This window comes from Condylura cristata, unplaced genomic scaffold (genome assembly GCF_000260355.1).
Source record: "Condylura cristata isolate star-nosed mole 26May11 unplaced genomic scaffold, ConCri1.0 scaffold00004, whole genome shotgun sequence".
Lineage (NCBI taxonomy): Eukaryota > Metazoa > Chordata > Mammalia > Eulipotyphla > Talpidae > Condylura > Condylura cristata.
In genome coordinates this window covers 7,760,876-7,768,247 of record NW_004567105.1, presented here as the reverse complement: position 1 = coordinate 7,768,247, position 7,372 = coordinate 7,760,876, and the positions used below count along the sequence as shown (strand labels likewise).

General features: G+C 47.4%; 1 protein-coding gene across 1 annotated transcript in view; it reads right to left on the bottom strand.

Moving 5' to 3' along the window:
• Window positions 1–7,372, bottom strand: part of PRDM4 (PR domain containing 4) — a 39,931-nt gene that overhangs the window by 31,682 nt on the left and 877 nt on the right. Inside the window, exon 2 of the mRNA XM_004675716.2 lies at window positions 6,311–6,430. The gene's annotated coding sequence lies outside the window, so the exon portion shown is untranslated. The remainder of the gene's footprint in view (window positions 1–6,310; window positions 6,431–7,372) is intronic.

The following is a 7,372-nucleotide window of genomic DNA, read 5'->3' as shown; positions in this document are numbered from 1 at the left end:
ACACTCCCACTTCCGGCCACGCGGCGTGGCAGCTGTTTCTGTGTCTTCTCTTCCCACTAGAAAGAGCCAATCCTTGAGCCGCAACTTTCTCTGTTTTGCGTCTTAGTTGCTGTTACAATCTACCACCCCCCTTTTTAAATGCAAGTTCCATTAACTGGTTAAATGGAATTTGAAGGATTTATAGTCTAGAGGAAAAATGGACTCTTTTCACCTCAGTCTGAAGAAAAAGGGTATCAGTGGTCTAATTGATATCCAGAACGCAAAGGCTGTGGAAGGAAGGAGGGACGTGTTCCTGCTTCAAGTGAATAGAAAACCTGGAGGAGAGGCGTCTTTGGGGAACACAGCACATGGCCGGTAACGATGGATGAGAACTACGGGGGGGCCCCACTGGGAGCAAAGGTGTCCAGAAGGCAGGAACCGTGGCGACTAGAAACTGAGTGGCAAGACACCAGAACGGATGGCTGCGACAAGGCTCCAGGAGGCATCGGAAGCCAGGTGAAAAAACAACACACTTGAACTTTATATTTTAGATAATGGGAGGCTAGAATTTAATTTTTTTTTGGTCTGGAGAGAGGGTGAGGTGTTGGGTGCTGTGCTGTGCTGTGGAGCTCCCTGTTAGCAGGAAGCAGCAGACTGAGGACAGGACGTGGGGTCCGAAGGAAGGTAGCAGCTGTGGAATGGACAGGAAGGGAGGCCTTGGGAAAGGGCGTGGGAGTGGCACTGCTCCATCCGCAGAGTCTGAAGAGAGAAGTCAGTGCGCGCCTAGTAGCTTGATACTGGAGACTCAGAAAGAGAAGAAGTTAAAAAGGTGAAAGTCTTGCTTTAGATGTGCTGGATTTCAAATGCCTGTAGGCCCTTCCTGCCTCCATGTGGTTGGAAAAGCTGATCTCAGGCTAGAGGGAAGCCAGAGATAGTTGTTGATTTGAGAGTCAGACACTTGTAGGTGGTAATAAGCATGGATGACGAGAATATTGAGGAGAACAAGCGAAGAGAGTCAGGGCAGGCCCATTTCAAGGAGTGGCAGGAGAAGAAATGTCTTTGAAGAGGACTGAGGAGTTGAGAAGTGGGCATGATGAGATCATGGCAATTAAATGTGGGTCCATTTTATAAGGAGGGAGTGGTTGACAGCAACATGTGAGTCAGAGGTGTCAAGGAGTTAAAAGTGTGACAGGCACCCCCTGGATTTGGCCAATAAAAGGTCACTGGACATCCCTGTTGGTGCATACAAAGGGCAGATGTGAACCCAGAGCTAAGGGTAAACACTTCCCTTTCCAGATGCTTCACAGTCAGTGGAGAGAGCTGGGGTAATAAAGGGAACCACAGGGAGGGAAAGATGGCAGAGCAGAGACAGTGCTGGGCCTGAGGCCGTACCAGCAGAACAATGCTCGCTGAGGCAGAGGCTCATAGGAGATAGGCTTCCAGGGTCTAGAACTAGTGGCGGAGAAGGGGATGGAAGCTGAGCCGCCACCGGTTGAAGGCAGGAGAGGACTGAGGTGGGTGTTAGGTCATGAACAGCTGAAATAGGGGCTGCCATTTATAGGTGGTGGCTGTGAAATGGTTCCAAATGTATCAAGTTAATTGTTTTTAATGACTTGTTTAAACAGTGGCACCAACTTCTCTGTCATGACCTAAAACTTAAATGCTATTTGTATTTATTTCCTATTTTATAGTTTCAGGACTAAAGGCAAACCTTGACTGTTGACCAATATTTGTAACAATAGACACAAGACATGCCCAAGAGTCTAGCAGCAAGTAATGGCTGCTCAAGTAGTTTATGAATTTTCTTTCTTCTGGGGCTTAAAAATATATTCTCCTTATGAATATTCTTGTAAAGCAGCCAGCACAGAGTAAATGCAGTGGATGGAAGGCTGGGGAGAAAGAAGAAAACAATATCTAATTTCCTTCCTTTGGTGGAATTTCTGGAGGTAGAGGGAGAAGACAATGACCTAGCGGAAAAGAACAGCGTTTGGAAGAGAGAAGAATTGGACGCCTCTCCGTCACCGTGTCTGCAAGGATGGGGCTGCTCCCTTGGTCTCATGGCTCTTGATCACTGGGACAGAGACCCCAGACCTACATACTTAGCGCTCAGACTCCTGACTCTGGGTGCTCTAAGCCTGAAACTGAATTTGAAAGCAAAGTTCCACAGGCCGGGACAGCGTTACGGGATGAAGGCACATCAGCAGCGATCACCGGGCCATCGGGGTTTCAGAGGCGCATTTCACACATGCCCAGGCCATCCTGTCTAGACTAGAGGCTCTCCTCAAAACTGCCACAGTTGTCATCATCTCCAAAAGTGGACTGCAATCCCACAGGCGCCCCAGGAGTGAGAGCTGAGATGGAAATGTGGACGGGGGAGTCCTCTGCGGAGTCACCTCCAAAAAGGTAGGCTCTTTCCCTGAGCAGGCTCTTTTGACCCTTCTGTATTGGCCATGGCCGCCTCTTTCATCTGCGTGTCGGGAGGACAGGCTGTCTGCAGAGGGGATAGGGCCTGACGTTGCTTTTTGTTTTCTGTATTGGTCCATGAAACCATAGAACTCTTTCCAGCTCTTTGATTATTATCTCTGAGTTGCATGTGTGTGTTACTCCCAGGCTCTCTGGGTGGTGAGATGGGTTTTTAATCCTTTCGTTGCTATTTAGCTGCGTCCTCTGGTGAAAACCTGTCAGCGGCCTTTTCATGTCGGTTACTCACTGTCATTAAGCATGGACAGCACGAAACCGCAGATGCTGCAGAGGAAGCGCCTCCAGATGATCAAACTCTCCAAACTGGTTTTTGCCAACAGAGCAAGCCTTAAGGGGGCCACTCCTGAAGACGTTTCTCACTTCCCTGACAGTAGAGACATGTCTGAAGAAGGGATCTGATCTCCGAGTCACGGGGCCAGAAAGGGACGTAGGAATTGACCTGATTCAACCCCAGAGGCTTTAGTGAAATGAAAGGTAAAACCAAGCAGGGCAGAAGCCTGTCTGTCCTCTCTTTAAAATCCTAAACTGACAGAAACTCCCCACCAGCAATGACTGTCCAAGGGCCTTTTAGAAGGCAGCCAGTCAAATGTGTCTTATTCTTACCTGATCTTTACAACCATTGGCGGGGGTATGTGCTATCGCTTGCATTTAAAGATGGGGAGAGTCAAACTTAGAGAGATTAAGGGATTCTTCATACGGGTCTGCTCACCATCCATTCGTCAGCAGCAAGTATTTGCTGACTGCCCACAGGGAGGTTAGTTTTAGGGAGAGAACAGGAGTTAGTAAACACATAAACATACATATTTCAGGTGGTGAGAATGGGTAAGAACAACACAGTGAGAAGATCTGTAATTCGATTGCCTTTCACCCTTATTTCCTATCCATGCCTCTCCTCGTTGGCTGGTCTGAAGTAGCCCTGTGAGATTCCAAGCGAGGGCACTTTCTGCCCTGACAGCATGCGTGCAGACTGATGTCAAGCACCCTCCACCACATGAGACTACAGTCACCATTCAATATCCATGTTTGAAGAAACAAGGACAAATAGGATAAAGTGTGTTTGCTTAGGAGACCCCTATCTAGTCACATTCTATTCCCGCAGACCAAGGTGATTGAGTACACGAGAACACCTGGGGTAACTAGCTGGACATCTTGAAGGGAGAGCAGATGGGATTCTAGACCCAAGGTTTCACTGCATCAGTCCTGACTTTGGCACTTACTGGCTGTGTTTCCTGGGAAAGTAACTTGACCTCTCTGAACCTGATTCCTCATTTGTATAATAAAAGATAGTAACTCCTATCCCCCCTCCTGGAGGGGGTGATAAAGGTGAAATGAAGCTACATAAGTAGAAGTTCTCTGAAGTAGAAGGCTGCCTACACTGTCAACCCAGTGCAAAGCAGTTCTCTAAGAATTCAGACTAGAGAAACAGGAGTCTATTCCGTCTGTGGGGAAAAATCGATTCAACCAGTCAGGTGATGTTGATTACATCCTTAGGTATACTGATGGAAATAGTTTTCTTTTTTTAAAGATGTATTTATTTATGCATACAAGAACTGGGGTATAGGCCACAGGTTTGGGGGAGAAGGGGGTTCACTAGAGACAGAATGGAGAGCAGGGCAGGCAGATTGACTGAAATACTCTGCTGAGGGGAGCAGCTGGGAGACAGGAGAGGTCTGCCACGCCATGTGGGTCAGTCTCTGGCCGAGGGTCCAACTCATGCTGCAGTGGCTGTGGAGAGCATCATAGTGCTGCACTTAACCTGTTGAGCCACCAGAGAGGGCCCAGAAATTGTTTTTTAATGTGGCATTATTAGCCACTCCAAACTGCACTAACAAAGATTTATCATTTTTCACAGTTGAGACTATGAGACTGACTGGGGGCTCACCTGCTGGTCCACCCTTGGGCTCAATTCTGCAGTTGCAGACCAGAATTGGAGGGTGGCCCATGATGGCCTCTCTCCATGTGGTCCTTCTTCCTCAAGGAGAAGTTGGGTTTCTTTCTGTGGTCATTCAGAGCAGCAAGAGGGTGAACATGTCAGTTCTTCGGAGGATAAGACTCAAGGGTCACACAGTGTCTACATTTTTCTGGTCAAAGTCAGCCATGACACAGGTGCAGTGTCAAGGAGAAGGAACATGGACTGCACTTCCTGACAGGAGAGGCTACAAAGCCACCCTACAAGAGGCGTCCAGCTGTCCCGGTCACGTTGGCCGATGAGCTACCTCAGATGCTCTGCATCTAAAGTGTCAAGTCTGTCTTTGAAAGAGCTGTCTTAGAGTTATATCAATCTTACACTGAAATGGCCAGGACAATAAAGATCTCCACACCTCCCCCATTACCACATTCTCTTATTCTCCCTATTTCATTACATTCTCATCTTTGCCTGCACGGAATACTTAAGTACTAATTAGCACTTGTTGTCATTTTCTGAATCTCTAGACATCATATGCCATCACCCCAAGCACTCTGGTATGCATTTTTCCTGAACAAGATGTGCTGTGTACTTCCTCCAGGACTACCACCAAGTCTCCAGCTCTCAGTAGACAAAGACTGGATATGCTACAATTTTGTTCAGTTCTGACACTGTCCAGAGGTCACATCAGAAGCCACAAGTTAGGGGTTCGGTCCTACTGTGGATGAGAGTCCAGGTTGTCAGCTGTGCTTCTGACTGACTGGCATTAAATCGGAGGGTCCTGCCTCGAGTTTTGTTAATTTGCGGTAGCTACTCAGAGAACTCAGGAAACCAGTTTACCTACTAGTAAGGACAGCCTCATGAAGAGGTACACAGTGAGTTCTAGAGGGTCCTGAGTCAGGGGAGCTGTCAAGTCTGGGATCTGCCACCCTCCTGGCATATTCTGGCTCACTCCTTCTTTTGGGGTTACGTGGAGGTTTCATTGAGATTGAATCAGAGGTCCTTGGTGAAGGGCCAATTTCCAGTCCCTTTCTCTTCCCCAAAGGTGGTGGGAGGGGCTGAAAGCACCAACTCTCTAATCACAAGATTGTTTCTCCTGGCAACCAGCCTCCATCCTTAGGGGCTTTCCAAAAGCCACCTCATTAGCACAAATTCTGGTGTGGTTGAAAGGAGCTTGTTAAGAACAAGCCACCTTTATCACTTTTATCACTTAGGAAATTCCAAGGGTTTTCAGGAGCTCTGGGCCAGAAAGGGGGATGAAGACCAAATATATCTACTTTATTATAAATCACCACCTCAAACCAGGGCACTACCCTGCAAACCTCCAAACCAAGAAATCAACACACCAGCATCACCATTGAACAATTCACATATTCTGTTCAGATTAGGGATAGTTAAGGTCAGCTGTCTCAACAAGGCCAGTTTTTCCTTTCTGGTTGGTCAAAGGGCCCACCCAGGCATACAGTCATTTCAGACTCCCTTTTGTTTCTGCCAGGTTTCTTTCTCCTACAGCCACCATGTTCCCATTTATAACTGATCAGTATTGGGGCGGGGGGGGGAGGTATTTCAATATCATGCCAATCACCCCCACCAACTAACCCTCGTAGTCATTGACAATTCCTACCTGCAATCGGTCACCTCCAGAGCAGTTGCCAAATGCTGGTTCTGTTTCCATTTGTGAGTCCTCCATCCTCATCTGCTGCTATTTTCTATGGGAGCTTTCACCCCACTCTTTAGCTGGCTTAACACTCAGTCATCAGTCAGGTCTCTGCTTAAATGCACTTCCTAAAGAAGCCCTCCCTCAGCCCTCAACCAGAACAGGTATCTTTGGGTTCCCTGACTTCATTACATCAACCAACACAACAGTCATTTGTGGGGTTGTGTGCTTACTCTTTGCCTCGTAAGGATGAAAAGCACCATATGTATGAAGACATTTTTACTCACCACTCTGATGGAATGGATGAATGACTGGAGGCCCTGTAGGACTTAATCTCCTTTTGCTTTCACCATGATCTGGAAGTTTGCTGGGGTGGGGTGGAAAGCAGGGCTTCTTTTCCTGAATGCCTGGAAAGGAAGAGGCACAGAGAAGTTAATGAGCTGTTAAGAGTGATGACTGCAACCCACACTCACAGCACTTTTTCCCCTTTCCAGGGGACTTCAGTCCAGTGAGAACACAACCCTCCAAACCCCTTTGCTGATGCCCACTCAGGCCACACAGCAACCAATAACGTTTTAAATGCAAAACTGAACATTCTCTTTAGGACTGCAGTTCCTTATAACAGCCATTTTGGAGGGAAACTTGTAAGAGGATGAGTGTATTTTTCAGGAAGGCGGTGATAGAAAACATCCCCAAATTTCTACGACTTAAAGCAAAAAGCATTTCTTCCCATATATGCTACATGTCCTTTGGGAAGTGTCTGGGAGTTCACTTATCCTGGTCACTCTGGCTTCCCTGAGGGCTGGATGCTCTGCGTCCGGAGAAACAACACATGCCAGTTTTCAAAGCTGCTGCTGTGCCACAGACCCATCACTCACCTGTCACTGGCCCACACCAGTAACAGGGCCATGTTCAAGTACACAGGGTAGGGATAAAGTCTCACGGAGGGAGCAGTACTGAGTATCTGTGAGCAATGATACAGTCTACCAGGTTGGTGGTTTGAGTGAAGTTTCCTGTCTGAGGCACCTCAGAGTTCACTCAGTTATCTGGATTCTTCTTATTCATATGTTCTTGATATGGAAGGGTTCCAGAGTGCAGGTGCAGGTTTGATCTGAGTGTGACTTTGAGATGATCCCGAAGAAAAATATTGCTCCTTCCAGGGAGAGGTGAAAAGGGGTACTTATGCTTGACCTAGGTAAATGCTTCGAAATGTTTTACAACAGATGTGATAAAGATCCAACTTTCTAACAGTGGGGGGAGGGGAGTGCGTTGGACTACGGTGATGGCACATGGCACATGGATGACTTGATGGGAAACCCAGGGGGACTACAATTTAGATGAAAAAAAAA